Source organism: Danio rerio, chromosome 4, assembly GCF_052040795.2.
Source record: "Danio rerio strain M-AB ecotype USA chromosome 4, GRCz13ab, whole genome shotgun sequence".
Lineage (NCBI taxonomy): Eukaryota > Metazoa > Chordata > Actinopteri > Cypriniformes > Danionidae > Danio > Danio rerio.
Window position 1 is genome coordinate 31,935,615 of NC_141024.2, and position 20,522 is coordinate 31,956,136.

The 20,522-nt window shown below is 50.6% G+C and overlaps 24 non-coding genes across 24 annotated transcripts; 13 read left to right on the forward strand and 11 right to left on the reverse strand.

Annotated features, from left to right (window-relative positions):
* Positions 1-370: 370 nt before the first annotated feature.
* Positions 371-442, reverse strand: trnad-guc (transfer RNA aspartic acid (anticodon GUC)). Its single transcript has one exon. It is a non-coding gene; the product is annotated as a tRNA-Asp (tRNA).
* An 850-nt stretch (positions 443-1,292) lies between these two features.
* trnag-ucc (transfer RNA glycine (anticodon UCC)) lies at positions 1,293-1,364 on the forward strand. Its single transcript has one exon. It is a non-coding gene; the product is annotated as a tRNA-Gly (tRNA).
* Positions 1,365-2,532: 1,168 nt separating this feature from the next.
* On the reverse strand, positions 2,533-2,604 carry trnad-guc (transfer RNA aspartic acid (anticodon GUC)). The gene has a single exon. It is a non-coding gene; the product is annotated as a tRNA-Asp (tRNA).
* An 850-nt stretch (positions 2,605-3,454) lies between these two features.
* Positions 3,455-3,526, forward strand: trnag-ucc (transfer RNA glycine (anticodon UCC)). Its single transcript has one exon. It is a non-coding gene; the product is annotated as a tRNA-Gly (tRNA).
* Positions 3,527-3,613: 87 nt separating this feature from the next.
* Positions 3,614-3,685, reverse strand: trnad-guc (transfer RNA aspartic acid (anticodon GUC)). The gene has a single exon. It is a non-coding gene; the product is annotated as a tRNA-Asp (tRNA).
* An 850-nt stretch (positions 3,686-4,535) lies between these two features.
* On the forward strand, positions 4,536-4,607 carry trnag-ucc (transfer RNA glycine (anticodon UCC)). The gene has a single exon. It is a non-coding gene; the product is annotated as a tRNA-Gly (tRNA).
* An 87-nt stretch (positions 4,608-4,694) lies between these two features.
* Positions 4,695-4,766, reverse strand: trnad-guc (transfer RNA aspartic acid (anticodon GUC)). The gene has a single exon. It is a non-coding gene; the product is annotated as a tRNA-Asp (tRNA).
* Positions 4,767-5,616: 850 nt separating this feature from the next.
* On the forward strand, positions 5,617-5,688 carry trnag-ucc (transfer RNA glycine (anticodon UCC)). Its single transcript has one exon. It is a non-coding gene; the product is annotated as a tRNA-Gly (tRNA).
* Positions 5,689-5,775: 87 nt separating this feature from the next.
* On the reverse strand, positions 5,776-5,847 carry trnad-guc (transfer RNA aspartic acid (anticodon GUC)). Its single transcript has one exon. It is a non-coding gene; the product is annotated as a tRNA-Asp (tRNA).
* An 850-nt stretch (positions 5,848-6,697) lies between these two features.
* On the forward strand, positions 6,698-6,769 carry trnag-ucc (transfer RNA glycine (anticodon UCC)). Its single transcript has one exon. It is a non-coding gene; the product is annotated as a tRNA-Gly (tRNA).
* Positions 6,770-7,778: 1,009 nt separating this feature from the next.
* On the forward strand, positions 7,779-7,850 carry trnag-ucc (transfer RNA glycine (anticodon UCC)). Its single transcript has one exon. It is a non-coding gene; the product is annotated as a tRNA-Gly (tRNA).
* Positions 7,851-8,859: 1,009 nt separating this feature from the next.
* On the forward strand, positions 8,860-8,931 carry trnag-ucc (transfer RNA glycine (anticodon UCC)). The gene has a single exon. It is a non-coding gene; the product is annotated as a tRNA-Gly (tRNA).
* Positions 8,932-9,018: 87 nt separating this feature from the next.
* Positions 9,019-9,090, reverse strand: trnad-guc (transfer RNA aspartic acid (anticodon GUC)). Its single transcript has one exon. It is a non-coding gene; the product is annotated as a tRNA-Asp (tRNA).
* A 1,009-nt stretch (positions 9,091-10,099) lies between these two features.
* On the reverse strand, positions 10,100-10,171 carry trnad-guc (transfer RNA aspartic acid (anticodon GUC)). The gene has a single exon. It is a non-coding gene; the product is annotated as a tRNA-Asp (tRNA).
* A 1,914-nt stretch (positions 10,172-12,085) lies between these two features.
* trnag-ucc (transfer RNA glycine (anticodon UCC)) lies at positions 12,086-12,157 on the forward strand. Its single transcript has one exon. It is a non-coding gene; the product is annotated as a tRNA-Gly (tRNA).
* Positions 12,158-13,166: 1,009 nt separating this feature from the next.
* trnag-ucc (transfer RNA glycine (anticodon UCC)) lies at positions 13,167-13,238 on the forward strand. The gene has a single exon. It is a non-coding gene; the product is annotated as a tRNA-Gly (tRNA).
* An 87-nt stretch (positions 13,239-13,325) lies between these two features.
* trnad-guc (transfer RNA aspartic acid (anticodon GUC)) lies at positions 13,326-13,397 on the reverse strand. The gene has a single exon. It is a non-coding gene; the product is annotated as a tRNA-Asp (tRNA).
* Positions 13,398-14,247: 850 nt separating this feature from the next.
* On the forward strand, positions 14,248-14,319 carry trnag-ucc (transfer RNA glycine (anticodon UCC)). Its single transcript has one exon. It is a non-coding gene; the product is annotated as a tRNA-Gly (tRNA).
* A 1,009-nt stretch (positions 14,320-15,328) lies between these two features.
* Positions 15,329-15,400, forward strand: trnag-ucc (transfer RNA glycine (anticodon UCC)). Its single transcript has one exon. It is a non-coding gene; the product is annotated as a tRNA-Gly (tRNA).
* Positions 15,401-16,409: 1,009 nt separating this feature from the next.
* Positions 16,410-16,481, forward strand: trnag-ucc (transfer RNA glycine (anticodon UCC)). Its single transcript has one exon. It is a non-coding gene; the product is annotated as a tRNA-Gly (tRNA).
* An 87-nt stretch (positions 16,482-16,568) lies between these two features.
* On the reverse strand, positions 16,569-16,640 carry trnad-guc (transfer RNA aspartic acid (anticodon GUC)). Its single transcript has one exon. It is a non-coding gene; the product is annotated as a tRNA-Asp (tRNA).
* A 1,009-nt stretch (positions 16,641-17,649) lies between these two features.
* Positions 17,650-17,721, reverse strand: trnad-guc (transfer RNA aspartic acid (anticodon GUC)). The gene has a single exon. It is a non-coding gene; the product is annotated as a tRNA-Asp (tRNA).
* An 850-nt stretch (positions 17,722-18,571) lies between these two features.
* trnag-ucc (transfer RNA glycine (anticodon UCC)) lies at positions 18,572-18,643 on the forward strand. Its single transcript has one exon. It is a non-coding gene; the product is annotated as a tRNA-Gly (tRNA).
* An 87-nt stretch (positions 18,644-18,730) lies between these two features.
* On the reverse strand, positions 18,731-18,802 carry trnad-guc (transfer RNA aspartic acid (anticodon GUC)). The gene has a single exon. It is a non-coding gene; the product is annotated as a tRNA-Asp (tRNA).
* Between the last annotated feature and the right edge of the window lie 1,720 nt (positions 18,803-20,522).

Genomic DNA, 20,522 nt, shown 5'->3' on the forward strand with positions numbered 1-20,522 from the left:
CCCAGCCAATGTGTTCCTTTTGGCTTCCGTTATGCTACATGGCCGGGCGGCACTCTTGTGAAGATGTCCCTGTGACATGTGGGTAGATCGGTGCATTTTGCGAAGGTTAGGATCCCTATGCCGAACATGTTTCGGTGCCGAACCCGGACAAAGAGGGATCCTTGGTTGAAGGCAGTCCTTTTTGAGTTCTTCTGGCAAAAGCTGCCCGCAAGCGTTGGTGGTATAGTGGTGAGCATAGCTGCCTTCCAAGCAGTTGACCCGGGATCGATTCCCGGCCAACGCATTTTCCTTTGGCTGCTGTATACGTCACGTCGGCCGATGACGCGCTTGTTAAAGGCAACCAACCGAAAAGTAAAAGGCAGACAAGGGCCTCCCCGTCGGGGAATCGAACCCCGGTCTTCCGCGTGACAGGCGGAGATACTGTCCACTATACTAACGAGGAGGTGCGGAGCTAAGGTGCCCGCTCCTGCCCCACGCAGATCAGCCACGTAATCCGGTCCTAGCAGCATTGTCTGCAGCGCTGCCACTAAAGACCTTGGCAGACAGCAAGAGGAGGGCTGAAAACTGGGCTTGGACAGCTTTTTCTTCATTAATACTCCTTGCTTCTTTCTCAGTCTTGCACTGGTCATCAGCAGTAACTTGAACAGTGCATCACACAGGAGAACGTGATTAGCATGTTTTGCAGCAAACAAAGCACGCCATTCATTCTTACACACAGCCCAGCTTTTACTCCACAAAATGTCAGCTTGCCCTTTCACGAGCTGCATGCAGTCAACCCTTGCAATGACATTCAAACCGGGGGAGCTCATTACAGTGAACACTGGCTGACAGAAGATGAGAACTCCACCACTGCAGAGTGAAATTATCCACCTCTGTTGTTTTTTGGTGAGCTTGTGCCGTCGAACGATTTATCCAACCTCAACGTCGGAAAAAGATGGGATCCATACTTGACATTTTTGTTTTTCGCCCCCCACACAAAGAAACTCCTTGGTTGAAAGCTTTCATTTTCTACACTTCTGTGAGAGGATGTCCACAAGCGTTGGTAACATAGTGGTGAGCACAGCTGGCTTCCAAGCAGATTCCCAGCCAATGTGTTCCTTTTGGCTTCCGTTATGCTACATGGCCGGGCGGCACTCTTGTGAGGATGTCCCTGTGACATGTGGGTAGATCGGTGCATTTTGCGAAGGTTAGGATCCCTATGCCGAACATGTTTCGGTGCCGAACCCGGACAAAGAGGGATCCTTGGTTGAAGGCAGTCCTTTTTGAGTTCTTCTGGCAAAAGCTGCCTGCAAGCGTTGGTGGTATAGTGGTGAGCATAGCTGCCTTCCAAGCAGTTGACCCGGGTTCGATTCCCGGCCAACGCATTTTCCTTTGGCTGCTGTATACGTCACGTCGGCCGATGACGCGCTTGTTAAAGGCAACCAACCGAAAAGTAAAAGGCAGACAAGGGACTCCCCGTCGGGGAATCGAACCCCGGTCTTCCGCGTGACAGGCGGAGATACTGTCCACTATCCTAACGAGGAGCTGCGGAGCTAAGGTGCCCGCTCCTGCCCCACGCAGATCAGCCACGTAATCCGGTCCTAGCAGCATTGTCTGCAGCGCTGCCACTAAAGACCTTGGCAGACAGCAAGAGGAGGGCTGAAAACTGGGCTTGGACAGCTTTTTCTTCATTAATACTCCTTGCTTCTTTCTCAGTCTTGCACTGGTCATCAGCAGTAACTTGAACAGTGCATCACACAGGAGAACGTGATTAGCATGTTTTGCAGCAAACAAAGCACGCCATTCATTCTTACACACAGCCCAGCTTTTACTCCACAAAATGTCAGCTTGCCCTTTCACGAGCTGCATCCAGTCAACCCTTGCAATGACATTCAAACCGGGGGAGCTCATTACAGTGAACACTGGCTGACAGAAGATGAGAACTCCACCACTGCAGAGTGAAATTATCCACCTCTGTTGTTTTTTGGTGAGCTTGTGCCGTCGAACGATTTATCCAACCTCAACGTCGGAAAAAGATGGGATCCATACTTGACATTTTTGTTTTTCGCCCCCCACACAAAGAAACTCCTTGCTTGAAAGCTTTCATTTTCTACACTTCTGTGAGAGGATGTCCACAAGCAATGGTAACATAGTGGTGAGCACAGCTGGCTTCCAAGCAGATTCCCAGCCAATGTGTTCCTTTTGGCTTCCGTTATGCTACATGGCCGGGCGGCACTCTTGTGAAGATGTCCCTGTGACATGTGGGTAGATCGGTGCATTTTGCGAAGGTTAGGATCCCTATGCCGAACATGTTTCGGTGCCGAATCCGGACAAAGAGGGATCCTTGGTTGAAGGCAGTCCTTTTTGAGTTCTTCTGGCAAAAGCTGCCCGCAAGCGTTGGTGGTATAGTGGTGAGCATAGCTGCCTTCCAAGCAGTTGACCCGGGATCGATTCCCGGCCAACGCATTTTCCTTTGGCTGCTGTATACGTCACGTCGGCCGATGACGCGCTTGTTAAAGGCAACCAACCGAAAAGTAAAAGGCAGACAAGGGCCTCCCCGTCGGGGAATCGAACCCCGGTCTTCCGCGTGACAGGCGGAGATACTGTCCACTATACTAACGAGGAGCTGCGGAGCTAAGGTGCCCGCTCCTGCCCCACGCAGATCAGCCACGTAATCCGGTCCTAGCAGCATTGTCTGCAGCGCTGCCACTAAAGACCTTGGCAGACAGCAAGAGGAGGGCTGAAAACTGGGCTTGGACAGCTTTTTCTTCATTAATACTCCTTGCTTCTTTCTCAGTCTTGCACTGGTCATCAGCAGTAACTTGAACAGTGCATCACACAGGAGAACGTGATTAGCATGTTTTGCAGCAAACAAAGCACGCCATTCATTCTTACACACAGCCCAGCTTTTACTCCACAAAATGTCAGCTTGCCCTTTCACGAGCTGCATGCAGTCAACCCTTGCAATGACATTCAAACCGGGGGAGCTCATTACAGTGAACACTGGCTGACAGAAGATGAGAACTCCACCACTGCAGAGTGAAATTATCCACCTCTGTTGTTTTTTGGTGAGCTTGTGCCGTCGAACGATTTATCCAACCTCAACGTCGGAAAAAGATGGGATCCATACTTGACATTTTTGTTTTTCGCCCCCCACACAAAGAAACTCCTTGGTTGAAAGCTTTCATTTTCTACACTTCTGTGAGAGGATGTCCACAAGCGTTGGTAACATAGTGGTGAGCACAGCTGGCTTCCAAGCAGATTCCCAGCCAATGTGTTCCTTTTGGCTTCCGTTATGCTACATGGCCGGGCGGCACTCTTGTGAGGATGTCCCTGTGACATGTGGGTAGATCGGTGCATTTTGCGAAGGTTAGGATCCCTATGCCGAACATGTTTCGGTGCCGAACCCGGACAAAGAGGGATCCTTGGTTGAAGGCAGTCCTTTTTGAGTTCTTCTGGCAAAAGCTGCCCGCAAGCGTTGGTGGTATAGTGGTGAGCATAGCTGCCTTCCAAGCAGTTGACCCGGGTTCGATTCCCGGCCGACGCATTTTCCTTTGGCTGCTGTGTACGTCACGTCGGCCGATGACGAGCTTGTTAAAGGCAACCAACCGAAAAGTGAAAGGCAGACAAGGGCCTCCCCGTCGGGGAATCGAACCCCGGTCTTCCGCGTGACAGGCGGAGATACTGTCCACTATACTAACGAGGAGCTGCGGAGCTAAGGTGCCCGCTCCTGCCCCACGCAGATCAGCCACGTAATCCGGTCCTAGCAGCATTGTCTGCAGCGCTGCCACTAAAGACCTTGGCAGACAGCAAGAGGAGGGCTGAAAACTGGGCTTGGACAGCTTTTTCTTCATTAATACTCCTTGCTTCTTTCTCAGTCTTGCACTGGTCATCAGCAGTAACTTGAACAATGCATCACACAGGAGAACGTGATTAGCATGTTTTGCAGCAAACAAAGCACGCCATTCATTCTTACACACAGCCCAGCTTTTACTCCACAAAATGTCAGCTTGCCCTTTCACGAGCTGCATCCAGTCAACCCTTGCAATGACATTCAAACCGGGGGAGCTCATTACAGTGAACACTGGCTGACAGAAGATGAGAACTCCACCACTGCAGAGTGAAATTATCCACCTCTGTTGTTTTTTGGTGAGCTTGTGCCGTCGAACGATTTATCCAACCTCAACGTCGGAAAAAGATGGGATCCATACTTGACATTTTTGTTTTTCGACCCCCACACAAAGAAACTCCTTGCTTGAAAGCTTTCATTTTCTACACTTCTGTGAGAGGATGTCCACAAGCGTTGGTAACATAGTGGTGAGCACAGCTGGCTTCCAAGCAGATTCCCAGCCAATGTGTTCCTTTTGGCTTCCGTTATGCTACATGGCCGGGCGGCACTCTTGTGAGGATGTCCCTGTGACATGTGGGTAGATCGGTGCATTTTGCGAAGGTTAGGATCCCTATGCCGAACATGTTTCGGTGCCGAACCCGGACAAAGAGGGATCCTTGGTTGAAGGCAGTCCTTTTTGAGTTCTTCTGGCAAAAGCTGCCCGCAAGCGTTGGTGGTATAGTGGTGAGCATAGCTGCCTTCCAAGCAGTTGACCCGGGTTCGATTCCCGGCCAACGCATTTTCCTTTGGCTGCTGTATACGTCACGTCGGCCGATGACGCGCTTGTTAAAGGCAACCAACCGAAAAGTAAAAGGCAGACAAGGGCCTCCCCGTCGGGGAATCGAACCCCGGTCTTCCGCGTGACAGGCGGAGATACTGTCCACTATACTAACGAGGAGCTGCGGAGCTAAGGTGCCCGCTCCTGCCCCATGCAGATCAGCCACGTAATCCGGTCCTAGCAGCATTGTCTGCAGCGCTGCCACTAAAGACCTTGGCAGACAGCAAGAGGAGGGCTGAAAACTGGGCTTGGACAGCTTTTTCTTCATTAATACTCCTTGCTTCTTTCTCAGTCTTGCACTGGTCATCAGCAGTAACTTGAACAGTGCATCACACAGGAGAACGTGATTAGCATGTTTTGCAGCAAACAAAGCACGCCATTCATTCTTACACACAGCCCAGCTTTTACTCCACAAAATGTCAGCTTGCCCTTTCACGAGCTGCATCCAGTCAACCCTTGCAATGACATTCAAACCGGGGGAGCTCATTACAGTGAACACTGGCTGACAGAAGATGAGAACTCCACCACTGCAGAGTGAAATTATCCACCTCTGTTGTTTTTTGGTGAGCTTGTGCTGTCGAACGATTTATCCAACCTCAACGTCGGAAAAAGATGGGATCCATACTTGACATTTTTGTTTTTCGCCCCCCACACAAAGAAACTCCTTGCTTGAAAGCTTTCATTTTCTACACTTCTGTGAGAGGATGTCCACAAGCGTTGGTAACATAGTGGTGAGCACAGCTGGCTTCCAAGCAGATTCCCAGCCAATGTGTTCCTTTTGGCTTCCGTTATGCTACATGGCCGGGCGGCACTCTTGTGAAGATGTCCCTGTGACATGTGGGTAGATCGGTGCATTTTGCGAAGGTTAGGATCCCTATGCCGAACATGTTTCGGTGCCGAACCCGGACAAAGAGGGATCCTTGGTTGAAGGCAGTCCTTTTTGAGTTCTTCTGGCAAAAGCTGCCCGCAAGCGTTGGTGGTATAGTGGTGAGCATAGCTGCCTTCCAAGCAGTTGACCCGGGTTCGATTCCCGGCCAACGCATTTTCCTTTGGCTGCTGTATACGTCACGTCGGCCGATGACGCGCTTGTTAAAGGCAACCAACCGAAAAGTAAAAGGCAGACAAGGGCCTCCCCGTCGGGGAATCGAACCCCGGTCTTCCGCGTGACAGGCGGAGATACTGTCCACTATACTAACGAGGAGCTGCGGAGCTAAGGTGCCCGCTCCTGCCCCACGCAGATCAGCCACGTAAACCGGTCCTAGCAGCATTGTCTGCAGCGCTGCCACTAAAGACCTTGGCAGACAGCAAGAGGAGGGCTGAAAACTGGGCTTGGACAGCTTTTTCTTCATTAATACTCCTTGCTTCTTTCTCAGTCTTGCACTGGTCATCAGCAGTAACTTGAACAGTGCATCACACAGGAGAACGTGATTAGCATGTTTTGCAGCAAACAAAGCACGCCATTCATTCTTACACACAGCCCAGCTTTTACTCCACAAAATGTCAGCTTGCCCTTTCACGAGCTGCATGCAGTCAACCCTTGCAATGACATTCAAACCGGGGGAGCTCATTACAGTGAACACTGGCTGACAGAAGATGAGAACTCCACCACTGCAGAGTGAAATTATCCACCTCTGTTGTTTTTTGGTGAGCTTGTGCCGTCGAACGATTTATCCAACCTCAACGTCGGAAAAAGATGGGATCCATACTTGACATTTTTGTTTTTCGACCCCCACACAAAGAAACTCCTTGCTTGAAAGCTTTCATTTTCTACACTTCTGTGAGAGGATGTCCACAAGCGTTGGTAACATAGTGGTGAGCACAGCTGGCTTCCAAGCAGATTCCCAGCCAATGTGTTCCTTTTGGCTTCCGTTATGCTACATGGCCGGGCGGCACTCTTGTGAGGATGTCCCTGTGACATGTGGGTAGATCGGTGCATTTTGCGAAGGTTAGGATCCCTATGCCGAACATGTTTCGGTGCCGAACCCGGACAAAGAGGGATCCTTGGTTGAAGGCAGTCCTTTTTGAGTTCTTCTGGCAAAAGCTGCCCGCAAGCGTTGGTGGTATAGTGGTGAGCATAGCTGCCTTCCAAGCAGTTGACCCGGGTTCGATTCCCGGCCAACGCATTTTCCTTTGGCTGCTGTATACGTCACGTCGGCCGATGACGCGCTTGTTAAAGGCAACCAACCGAAAAGTAAAAGGCAGACAAGGGCCTCCCCGTCGGGGAATCGAACCCCGGTCTTCCGCGTGACAGGCAGAGATACTGTCCACTATACTAACGAGGAGCTGCGGAGCTAAGGTGCCCGCTCCTGCCCCATGCAGATCAGCCACGTAATCCGGTCCTAGCAGCATTGTCTGCTGCGCTGCCACTAAAGACCTTGGCAGACAGCAAGAGGAGGGCTGAAAACTGGGCTTGGACAGCTTTTTCTTCATTAATACTCCTTGCTTCTTTCTCAGTCTTGCACTGGTCATCAGCAGTAACTTGAACAGTGCATCACACAGGAGAACGTGATTAGCATGTTTTGCAGCAAACAAAGCACGCCATTCATTCTTACACACAGCCCAGCTTTTACTCCACAAAATGTCAGCTTGCCCTTTCACGAGCTGCATCCAGTCAACCCTTGCAATGACATTCAAACCGGGGGAGCTCATTACAGTGAACACTGGCTGACAGAAGATGAGAACTCCACCACTGCAGAGTGAAATTATCCACCTCTGTTGTTTTTTGGTGAGCTTGTGCTGTCGAACGATTTATCCAACCTCAACGTCGGAAAAAGATGGGATCCATACTTGACATTTTTGTTTTTCGCCCCCCACACAAAGAAACTCCTTGCTTGAAAGCTTTCATTTTCTACACTTCTGTGAGAGGATGTCCACAAGCGTTGGTAACATAGTGGTGAGCACAGCTGGCTTCCAAGCAGATTCCCAGCCAATGTGTTCCTTTTGGCTTCCGTTATGCTACATGGCCGGGCAGCACTCTTGTGAAGATGTCCCTGTGACATGTGGGTAGATCGGTGCATTTTGCGAAGGTTAGGATCCCTATGCCGAACATGTTTCGGTGCCGAACCCGGACAAAGAGGGATCCTTGGTTGAAGGCAGTCCTTTTTGAGTTCTTCTGGCAAAAGCTGCCCGCAAGCGTTGGTGGTATAGTGGTGAGCATAGCTGCCTTCCAAGCAGTTGACCCGGGTTCGATTCCCGGCCAACGCATTTTCCTTTGGCTGCTGTATACGTCACGTCGGCCGATGACGCGCTTGTTAAAGGCAACCAACCGAAAAGTAAAAGGCAGACAAGGGCCTCCCCTTCGGGGAATCGAACCCCGGTCTTCCGCGTGACAGGCGGAGATACTGTCCATTATACTAACGAGGAGCTGCGGAGCTAAGGTGCCCGCTCCTGCCCCACGCAGATCAGCCACGTAATCCGGTCCTAGCAGCATTGTCTGCAGCGCTGCCACTAAAGACCTTGGCAGACAGCAAGAGAAGGGCTGAAAACTGGGCTTGGACAGCTTTTTCTTCATTAATACTCCTTGCTTCTTTCTCAGTCTTGCACTGGTCATCAGCAGTAACTTGAACAGTGCATCACACAGGAGAACGTGATTAGCATGTTTTGCAGCAAACAAAGCACGCCATTCATTCTTACACACAGCCCAGCTTTTACTCCACAAAATGTCAGCTTGCCCTTTCACGAGCTGCATCCAGTCAACCCTTGCAATGACATTCAAACCGGGGGAGCTCATTACAGTGAACACTGGCTGACAGAAGATGAGAACTCCACCACTGCAGAGTGAAATTATCCACCTCTGTTGTTTTTTGGTGAGCTTGTGCCGTCGAACGATTTATCCAACCTCAACGTCGGAAAAAGATGGGATCCATACTTGACATTTTTGTTTTTCGCCCCCCACACAAAGAAACTCCTTGGTTGAAAGCTTTCATTTTCTACACTTCTGTGAGAGGATGTCCACAAGCGTTGGTAACATAGTGGTGAGCACAGCTGGCTTCCAAGCAGATTCCCAGCCAATGTGTTCCTTTTGGCTTCCGTTATGCTACATGGCCGGGCGGCACTCTTGTGAGGATGTCCCTGTGACATGTGGGTAGATCGGTGCATTTTGCGATGGTTAGGATCCCTATGCCGAACATGTTTCGGTGCCGAACCCGGACAAAGAGGGATCCTTGGTTGAAGGCAGTCCTTTTTGAGTTCTTCTGGCAAAAGCTGCCCGCAAGCGTTGGTGGTATAGTGGTGAGCATAGCTGCCTTCCAAGCAGTTGACCCGGGTTCGATTCCCGGCCAACGCATTTTCCTTTGGCTGCTGTATACGTCACGTCGGCCGATGATGCGCTTGTTAAAGGCAACCAACCGAAAAGTAAAAGGCAGACAAGGGCCTCCCCGTCGGGGAATCGAACCCCGGTCTTCCGCGTGACAGGCGGAGATACTGTCCACTATACTAACGAGGAGCTGCGGAGCTAAGGTGCCCGCTCCTGCCCCACGCAGATCAGCCACGTAATCCGGTCCTAGCAGCATTGTCTGCAGCGCTGCCACTAAAGACCTTGGCAGACAGCAAGAGGATGGCTGAAAACTGGGCTTGGACAGCTTTTTCTTCATTAATACTCCTTGCTTCTTTCTCAGTCTTGCACTGGTCATCAGCAGTAACTTGAACAGTGCATCACACAGGAGAACGTGATTAGCATGTTTTGCAGCAAACAAAGCACGCCATTCATTCTTACACACAGCCCAGCATTTACTCCACAAAATGTCAGCTTGCCCTTTCACGAGCTGCATCCAGTCAACCCTTGCAATGACATTCAAACCGGGGGAGCTCATTACAGTGAACACTGGCTGACAGAAGATGAGAACTCCACCACTGCAGAGTGAAATTATCCACCTCTGTTGTTTTTTGGTGAGCTTGTGCCGTCGAACGATTTATCCAACCTCAACGTCGGAAAAAGATGGGATCCATACTTGACATTTTTGTTTTTCGCCCCCCACACAAAGAAACTCCTTGCTTGAAAGCTTTCATTTTCTACACTTCTGTGAGAGGATGTCCACAAGCGTTGGTAACATAGTGGTGAGCACAGCTGGCTTCCAAGCAGATTCCCAGCCAATGTGTTCCTTTTGGCTTCCGTTATGCTACATGGCCGGGCGGCACTCTTGTGAAGATGTCCCTGTGACATGTGGGTAGATCGGTGCATTTTGCGAAGGTTAGGATCCCTATGCCGAACATGTTTCGGTGCCGAACCCGGACAAAGAGGGATCCTTGGTTGAAGGCAGTCCTTTTTGAGTTCTTCTGGCAAAAGCTGCCCGCAAGTGTTGGTGGTATAGTGGTGAGCATAGCTGCCTTCCAAGCAGTTGACCCGGGTTCGATTCCCGGCCAACGCATTTTCCTTTGGCTGCTGTATACGTCACGTCGGCCGATGACGCGCTTGTTAAGGGCAACCAACCGAAAAGTAAAAGGCAGACAAGGGCCTCCCCGTCGGGGAATCGAACCCCGGTCTTCCGCGTGACAGGCGGAGATACTGTCCACTATACTAACGAGGAGCTGCGGAGCTAAGGTGCCCGCTCCTGCCCCACGCAGATCAGCCACGTAATCCGGTCCTAGCAGCATTGTCTGCAGCGCTGCCACTAAAGACCTTGGCAGACAGCAAGAGGAGGGCTGAAAACTGGGCTTGGACAGCTTTTTCTTCATTAATACTCCTTGCTTCTTTCTCAGTCTTGCACTGGTCATCAGCAGTAACTTGAACAGTGCATCACACAGGAGAACGTGATTAGCATGTTTTGCAGCAAACAAAGCACGCCATTCATTCTTACACACAGCCCAGCTTTTACTCCACAAAATGTCAGCTTGCCCTTTCACGAGCTGCATCCAGTCAACCCTTGCAATGACATTCAAACCGGGGGAGCTCATTACAGTGAACACTGGCTGACAGAAGATGAGAACTCCACCACTGCAGAGTAAAATTATCCACCTCTGTTGTTTTTTGGTGAGCTTGTGCCGTCGAACGATTTATCCAACCTCAACGTCGGAAAAAGATGGGATCCATACTTGACATTTTTGTTTTTCGCCCCCCACACAAAGAAACTCCTTGGTTGAAAGCTTTCATTTTCTACACTTCTGTGAGAGGATGTCCACAAGCGTTGGTAACATAGTGGTGAGCACAGCTGGCTTCCAAGCAGATTCCCAGCCAATGTGTTCCTTTTGGCTTCCGTTATGCTACATGGCCGGGCGGCACTCTTGTGAAGATGTCCCTGTGACATGTGGGTAGATCGGTGCATTTTGCGAAGGTTAGGATCCCTATGCCGAACATGTTTCGGTGCCGAACCCGGACAAAGAGGGATCCTTGGTTGAAGGCAGTCCTTTTTGAGTGCTTCTGGCAAAAGCTGCCCGCAAGCGTTGGTGGTATAGTGGTGAGCATAGCTGCCTTCCAAGCAGTTGACCCTGGTTCGATTCCCGGCCAACGCATTTTCCTTTGGCTGCTGTATACGTCACGTCGGCCGATGACGCGCTTGTTAAAGGCAACCAACCGAAAAGTAAAAGCCAGACAAGGGCCTCCCCGTCGGGGAATCGAACCCCGGTCTTCCGCGTGACAGGCGGAGATACTGTCAACTATACTAACGAGGAGCTGCGGAGCTAAGGTGCCCGCTCCTGCCCCACGCAGATCAGCCACGTAATCCGGTCCTAGCAGCATTGTCTGCAGCGCTGCCACTAAAGACCTTGGCAGACAGCAAGAGGAGGGCTGAAAACTGGGCTTGGACAGCTTTTTCTTCATTAATACTCCTTGCTTCTTTCTCAGTCTTGCACTGGTCATCAGCAGTAACTTGAACAGTGCATCACACAGGAGAACGTGATTAGCATGTTTTGCAGCAAACAAAGCACGCCATTCATTCTTACACACAGCCCAGCTTTTACTCCACAAAATGTCAGCTTGCCCTTTCACGAGCTGCATGCAGTCAACCCTTGCAATGACATTCAAACCGGGGGAGCTCATTACAGTGAACACTGGCTGACAGAAGATGAGAACTCCACCACTGCAGAGTGAAATTATCCACCTCTGTTGTTTTTTGGTGAGCTTGTGCCGTCGAACGATTTATCCAACCTCAACGTCGGAAAAAGATGGGATCCATACTTGACATTTTTGTTTTTCGCTCCCCACACAAAGAAACTCCTTGCTTGAAAGCTTTCATTTTCTACACTTCTGTGAGAGGATGTCCACAAGCGTTGGTAACATAGTGGTGAGCACAGCTGGCTTCCAAGCAGATTCCCAGCCAATGTGTTCCTTTTGGCTTCCGTTATGCTACATGGCCGGGCGGCACTCTTGTGAGGATGTCCCTGTGACATGTGGGTAGATCGGTGCATTTTGCGAAGGTTAGGATCCCTATGCCGAACCCGGACAAAGAGGGATCCTTGGTTGAAGGCAGTCCTTTTTGAGTTCTTCTGGCAAAAGCTGCCCGCAAGCGTTGGTGGTATAGTGGTGAGCATAGCTGCCTTCCAAGCAGTTGACCCGGGTTCGATTCCCGGCCAACGCATTTTCCTTTGGCTGCTGTATACGTCACGTCGGCCGATGACGCGCTTGTTAAAGGCAACCAACCGAAAAGTAAAAGGCAGACAAGGGCCTCCCCATCGGGGAATCGAACCCCGGTCTTCCGCGTGACAGGCGGAGATACTGTCCACTATACTAACGAGGAGCTGCGGAGCTAAAGTGCCCGCTCCTGCCCCACGCAGATCAGCCACGTAATCCGGTCCTAGCAGCATTGTCTGCAGCGCTGCCACTAAAGACCTTGGCAGACAGCAAGAGGAGGGCTGAAAACTGGGCTTGGACAGCTTTTTCTTCATTAATACTCCTTGCTTCTTTCTCAGTCTTGCACTGGTCATCAGCAGTAACTTGAACAGTGCATCACACAGGAGAACGTGATTAGCATGTTTTGCAGCAAACAAAGCACGCCATTCATTCTTACACACAGCCCAGCTTTTACTCCACAAAATGTCAGCTTGCCCTTTCACGAGCTGCATGCAGTCAACCCTTGCAATGACATTCAAACCGGGGGAGCTCATTACAGTGAACACTGGCTGACAGAAGATGAGAACTCCACCACTGCAGAGTGAAATTATCCACCTCTGTTGTTTTTTGGTGAGCTTGTGCCGTCGAACGATTTATCCAACCTCAACGTCGGAAAAAGATGGGATCCATACTTGACATTTTTGTTTTTCGCTCCCCACACAAAGAAACTCCTTGCTTGAAAGCTTTCATTTTCTACACTTCTGTGAGAGGATGTCCACAAGCGTTGGTAACATAGTGGTGAGCACAGCTGGCTTCCAAGCAGATTCCCAGCCAATGTGTTCCTTTTGGCTTCCGTTATGCTACATGGCCGGGCGGCACTCTTGTGAGGATGTCCCTGTGACATGTGGGTAGATCGGTGCATTTTGCGAAGGTTAGGATCCCTATGCCGAACATGTTTCGGTGCCGAACCCGGACAAAGAGGGATCCTTGGTTGAAGGCAGTCCTTTTTGAGTTCTTCTGGCAAAAGCTGCCCGCAAGCGTTGGTGGTATAGTGGTGAGCATAGCTGCCTTCCAAGCAGTTGACCCGGGTTCGATTCCCGGCCAACGCATTTTCCTTTGGCTGCTGTATACGTCACGTCGGCCGATGACGCGCTTGTTAAAGGCAACCAACCGAAAAGTAAAAGGCAGACAAGGGCCTCCCCGTCGGGGAATCGAACCCCGGTCTTCCGCGTGACAGGCGGAGATACTGTCCACTATACTAACGAGGAGCTGCGGAGCTAAGGTGCCCGCTCCTGCCCCACGCAGATCAGCCACGTAATCCGGTCCTAGCAGCATTGTCTGCAGCGCTGCCACTAAAGACCTTGGCAGACAGCAAGAGAAGGGCTGAAAACTGGGCTTGGACAGCTTTTTCTTCATTAATACTCCTTGCTTCTTTCTCAGTCTTGCACTGGTCATCAGCAGTAACTTGAACAGTGCATCACACAGGAGAACGTGATTAGCATGTTTTGCAGCAAACAAAGCACGCCATTCATTCTTACACACAGCCCAGCTTTTACTCCACAAAATGTCAGCTTGCCCTTTCACGAGCTGCATCCAGTCAACCCTTGCAATGACATTCAAACCGGGGGAGCTCATTACAGTGAACACTGGCTGACAGAAGATGAGAACTCCACCACTGCAGAGTGAAATTATCCACCTCTGTTGTTTTTTGGTGAGCTTGTGCCGTCGAACGATTTATCCAACCTCAACGTCGGAAAAAGATGGGATCCATACTTGACATTTTTGTTTTTCGCCCCCCACACAAAGAAACTCCTTGCTTGAAAGCTTTCATTTTCTACACTTCTGTGAGAGGATGTCCACAAGCGTTGGTAACATAGTGGTGAGCACAGCTGGCTTCCAAGCAGATTCCCAGCCAATGTGTTCCTTTTGGCTTCCGTTATGCTACATGGCCGGGCGGCACTCTTGTGAAGATGTCCCTGTGACATGTGGGTAGATCGGTGCATTTTGCGAAGGTTAGGATCCCTATGCCGAACATGTTTCGGTGCCGAACCCGGACAAAGAGGGATCCTTGGTTGAAGGCAGTCCTTTTTGAGTTCTTCTGGCAAAAGCTGCCCGCAAGCGTTGGTGGTATAGTGGTGAGCATAGCTGCCTTCCAAGCAGTTGACCCGGGTTCGATTCCCGGCCAACGCATTTTCCTTTGGCTGCTGTATACGTCACGTCGGCCGATGACGCGCTTGTTAAAGGCAACCAACCGAAAAGTAAAAGGCAGACAAGGGCCTCCCCTTCGGCGAATCGAACCCCGGTCTTCCGCGTGACAGGCGGAGATACTGTCCACTATACTAACGAGGAGCTGCGGAGCTAAGGTGCCCGCTCCTGCCCCACGCAGATCAGCCACGTAATCCGGTCCTAGCAGCATTGTCTGCAGCGCTGCCACTAAAGACCTTGGCAGACAGCAAGAGGAGGGCTGAAAACTGGGCTTGGACAGCTTTTTCTTCATTAATACTCCTTGCTTCTTTCTCAGTCTTGCACTGGTCATCAGCAGTAACTTGAACAGTGCATCACACAGGAGAACGTGATTAGCATGTTTTGCAGCAAACAAAGCACGCCATTCATTCTTACACACAGCCCAGCTTTTACTCCACAAAATGTCAGCTTGCCCTTTCACGAGCTGCATGCAGTCAACCCTTGCAATGACATTCAAACCGGGGGAGCTCATTACAGTGAACACTGGCTGACAGAAGATGAGAACTCCACCACTGCAGAGTGAAATTATCCACCTCTGTTGTTTTTTGGTGAGCTTGTGCCGTCGAACGATTTATCCAACCTCAACGTCGGAAAAAGATGGGATCCATACTTGACATTTTTGTTTTTCGCCCCCCACACAAAGAAACTCCTTGCTTGAAAGCTTTCATTTTCTACACTTCTGTGAGAGGATGTCCACAAGCGTTGGTAACATAGTGGTGAGCACAGCTGGCTTCCAAGCAGATTCCCAGCCAATGTGTTCCTTTTGGCTTCCGTTATGCTACATGGCCGGGCGGCACTCTTGTGAAGATGTCCCTGTGACATGTGGGTAGATCGGTGCATTTTGCGAAGGTTAGGATCCCTATGCCGAACATGTTTCGGTGCCGAACCCGGACAAAGAGGGATCCTTGGTTGAAGGCAGTCCTTTTTGAGTTCTTCTGGCAAAAGCTGCCCGCAAGCGTTGGTGGTATAGTGGTGAGCATAGCTGCCTTCCAAGCAGTTGACCCGGGTTCGATTCCCGGCCAACGCATTTTCCTTTGGCTGCTGTATACGTCACGTCGGCCGATGACGCGCTTGTTAAAGGCAACCAACCGAAAAGTAAAAGGCAGACAAGGGCCTCCCCTTCGGGGAATCGAACCCCGGTCTTCCGCGTGACAGGCGGAGATACTGTCCACTATACTAACGAGGAGCTGCGGAGCTAAGGTGCCCGCTCCTGCCCCACGCAGATCAGCCACGTAATCCGGTCCTAGCAGCATTGTCTGCAGCGCTGCCACTAAAGACCTTGGCAGACAGCAAGAGGAGGGCTGAAAACTGGGCTTGGACAGCTTTTTCTTCATTAATACTCCTTGCTTCTTTCTCAGTCTTGCACTGGTCATCAGCAGTAACTTGAACAGTGCATCACACAGGAGAACGTGATTAGCATGTTTTGCAGCAAACAAAGCACGCCATTCATTCTTACACACAGCCCAGCTTTTACTCCACAAAATGTCAGCTTGCCCTTTCACGAGCTGCATGCAGTCAACCCTTGCAATGACATTCAAACCGGGGGAGCTCATTACAGTGAACACTGGCTGACAGAAGATGAGAACTCCACCACTGCAGAGTGAAATTATCCACCTCTGTTGTTTTTTGGTGAGCTTGTGCCGTCGAACGATTTATCCAACCTCAACGTCGGAAAAAGATGGGATCCATACTTGACATTTTTGTTTTTCGCCCCCCACACAAAGAAACTCCTTGCTTGAAAGCTTTCATTTTCTACACTTCTGTGAGAGGATGTCCACAAGCGTTGGTAACATAGTGGTGAGCACAGCTGGCTTCCAAGCAGATTCCCAGCCAATGTGTTCCTTTTGGCTTCCGTTATGCTACATGGCCGGGCGGCACTCTTGTGAAGATGTCCCTGTGACATGTGGGTAGATCGGTGCATTTTGCGAAGGTTAGGATCCCTATGCCGAACATGTTTCGGTGCCGAACCCGGACAAAGAGGGATCCTTGGTTGAAGACAGTCCTTTTTGAGTTCTTCTGGCAAAAGCTGCCCGCAAGCGTTGGTGGTATAGTGGTGAGCATAGCTGCCTTCCAAGCAGTTGACCCGGGTTCGATTCCCGGCCAACGCATTTTCCTTTGGCTGCTGTATACGTCACGTCGGCCGATGACGCGCTTGTTAAAGGCAACCAACTGAAAAGTAAAAGGCAGACAAGGGCCTCCCCGTCGGGGAATCGAACCCCGGTCTTCCGCGTGACAGGCGGAGATACTGTCCACTATACTAACGAGGAGCTGCGGAGCTAAGGTGCCCGCTCCTGCCCCACGCAGATCAGCCACGTAATCCGGTCCTAGCAGCATTGTCTGCAGCGCTGCCACTAAAGACCTTGGCAGACAGCAAGAGGAGGGCTGAAAACTGGGCTTGGACAGCTTTTTCTTCATTAATACTCCTTGCTTCTTTCTCAGTCTTGCACTGGTCATCAGCAGTAACTTGAACAGTGCATCACACAGGAGAACGTGATTAGCATGTTTTGCAGCAAACAAAGCACGCCATTCATTCTTACACACAGCCCAGCTTTTACTCCACAAAATGTCAGCTTGCCCTTTCACGAGCTGCATCCAGTCAACCCTTGCAATGACATTCAAACCGGGGGAGCTCATTACAGTGAACACTGGCTGACAGAAGATGAGAACTCCACCACTGCAGAGTGAAATTATCCACCTCTGTTGTTTTTTGGTGAGCTTGTGCCGTCGAACGATTTATCCAACCTCAACGTCGGAAAAAGATGGGATCCATACTTGACATTTTTGTTTTTCTCCCCCCACACAAAGAAACTCCTTGCTTGAAAGCTTTCATTTTCTACACTTCTGTGAGAGGATGTCCACAAGCGTTGGTAACATAGTGGTGAGCACAGCTGGCTTCCAAGCAGATTCCCAGCCAATGTGTTCCTTTTGGCTTCCGTTATGCTACATGGCCGGGCGGCACTCTTGTGAAGATGTCCCTGTGACATGTGGGTAGATCGGTGCATTTTGCGAAGGTTAGGATCCCTATGCCGAACATGTTTCGGTGCCGAACCCGGACAAAGAGGGATCCTTGGTTGAAGGCAGTCCTTTTTGAGTTCTTCTGGCAAAAGCTGCCCGCAAGCGTTGGTGGTATAGTGGTGAGCATAGCTGCCTTCCAAGCAGTTGACCCGGGTTCGATTCACGGCCAACGCATTTTCCTTTGGCTGCTGTATACGTCACGTCGGCCGATGACGCGCTTGTTAAAGGCAACCAACCGAAAAGTAAAAGGCAGACAAGGGCCTCCCCGTCGGGGAATCGAACCCCGGTCTTCCGCGTGACAGGCGGAGATACTGTCCACTATACTAACGAGGAGCTGCGGAGCTAAGGTGCCCTCTCCTGCCCCACGCAGATCAGCCACGTAATCCGGTCCTAGCAGCATTGTCTGCAGCGCTGCCACTAAAGACCTTGGCAGACAGCAAGAGGAGGGCTGAAAACTGGGCTTGGACAGCTTTTTCTTCATTAATACTCCTTGCTTCTTTCTCAGTCTTGCACTGGTCATCAGCAGTAACTTGAACAGTGCATCACACAGGAGAACGTGATTAGCATGTTTTGCAGCAAACAAAGCACGCCATTCATTCTTACACACAGCCCAGCTTTTACTCCACAAAATGTCAGCTTGCCCTTTCACGAGCTGCATCCAGTCAACCCTTGCAATGACATTCAAACCGGGGGAGCTCATTACAGTGAACACTGGCTGACAGAAGATGAGAACTCCACCACTGCAGAGTGAAATTATCCACCTCTGTTGTTTTTTGGTGAGCTTGTGCCGTCGAACGATTTATCCAACCTCAACGTCGGAAAAAGATGGGATCCATACTTGACATTTTTGTTTTTCGCCCCCCACACAAAGAAACTCCTTGGTTGAAAGCTTTCATTTTCTACACTTCTGTGAGAGGATGTCCACAAGCGTTGGTAACATAGTGGTGAGCACAGCTGGCTTCCAAGCAGATTCCCAGCCAATGTGTTCCTTTTGGCTTCCGTTATGCTACATGGCCGGGCGGCACTCTTGTGAAGATGTCCCTGTGACATGTGGGTAGATCGGTGCATTTTGCGAAGGTTAGGATCCCTATGCCGAACATGTTTCGGTGCCGAACCCGGACAAAGAGGGATCCTTGGTTGAAGGCAGTCCTTTTTGAGTTCTTCTGGCAAAAGCTGCCCGCAAGCGTTGGTGGTATAGTGGTGAGCATAGCTGCCTTCCAAGCAGTTGACCCGGGTTCGATTCCCGGCCAACGCATTTTCCTTTGGCTGCTGTATACGTCACGTCGGCCGATGACGCGCTTGTTAAAGGCAACCAACCGAAAAGTAAAAGGCAGACAAGGGCCTCCCCGTCGGGGAATCGAACCCCGGTCTTCCGCGTGACAGGCGGAGATACTGTCCACTATACTAACGAGGAGCTGCGGAGCTAAGGTGCCCGCTCCTGCCCCACGCAGATCAGCCACGTAATCCGGTCCTAGCAGCATTGTCTGCAGCGCTGCCACTAAAGACCTTGGCAGACAGCAAGAGGAGGGCTGAAAACTGGGCTTGGACAGCTTTTTCTTCATTAATACTCCTTGCTTCTTTCTCAGTCTTGCACTGGTCATCAGCAGTAACTTGAACAGTGCATCACACAGGAGAACGTGATTAGCATGTTTTGCAGCAAACAAAGCACGCCATTCATTCTTACACACAGCCCAGCTTTTACTCCACAAAATGTCAGCTTGCCCTTTCACGAGCTGCATCCAGTCAACCCTTGCAATGACATTCAAACCGGGGGAGCTCATTACAGTGAACACTGGCTGACAGAAGATGAGAACTCCACCACTGCAGAGTGAAATTATCCACCTCTGTTGTTTTTTGGTGAGCTTGTGCCGTCGAACGATTTATCCAACCTCAACGTCGGAAAAAGATGGGATCCATACTTGACATTTTTGTTTTTCGCCCCCCACACAAAGAAACTCCTTGCTTGAAAGCTTTCATTTTCTACACTTCTGTGAGAGGATGTCCACAAGCGTTGGTAACATAGTGGTGAGCACAGCTGGCTTCCAAGCAGATTCCCAGCCAATGTGTTCCTTTTGGCTTCCGTTATGCTACATGGCCGGGCGGCACTCTTGTGAAGATGTCCCTGTGACATGTGGGTAGATCGGTGCATTTTGCGAAGGTTAGGATCCCTATGCCGAACATGTTTCGGTGCCGAACCCGGACAAAGAGGGATCCTTGGTTGAAGGCAGTCCTTTTTGAGTGCTTCTGGCAATAGCTGCCCGCAAGCGTTGGTGGTATAGTGGTGAGCATAGCTGCCTTCCAAGCAGTTGACCCGGGTTCGATTCCGCTTGTTAAAGGCAACCAACCGAAAAGTAAAAGGCAGACAAGGGCCTCCCCGTCGGGGAATCGAACCCCGGTCTTTCGCGTGACAGGCGGAGATACTGTCCACTATACTAACGAGGAGCTGCGGAGCTAAGGTGCCCGCTCCTGCCCCACGCAGATCAGCCACGTAATCCGGTCCTAGCAGCATTGTCTGCAGCGCTGCCACTAAAGACCTTGGCAGACAGCAAGAGAAGGGCTGAAAACTGGGCTTGGACAGCTTTTTCTTCATTAATACTCCTTGCTTCTTTCTCAGTCTTGCACTGGTCATCAGCAGTAACTTGAACAGTGCATCACACAGGAGAACGTGATTAGCATGTTTTGCAGCAAACAAAGCACGCCATTCATTCTTACACACAGCCCAGCTTTTACTCCACAAAATGTCAGCTTGCCCTTTCACGAGCTGCATCCAGTCAACCCTTGCAATGACATTCAAACCGGGGGAGCTCATTACAGTGAACACTGGCTGACAGAAGATGAGAACTCCACCACTGCAGAGTGAAATTATCCACCTCTGTTGTTTTTTGGTGAGCTTGTGCCGTCGAACGATTTATCCAACCTCAACGTCGGAAAAAGATGGGATCCATACTTGACATTTTTGTTTTTCGCCCCCCACACAAAGAAACTCCTTGCTTGAAAGCTTTCATTTTCTACACTTCTGTGAGAGGATGTCCACAAGCGTTGGTAACATAGTGGTGAGCACAGCTGGCTTCCAAGCAGATTCCCAGCCAATGTGTTCCTTTTGGCTTCCGTTATGCTACATGGCCGGGCGGCAC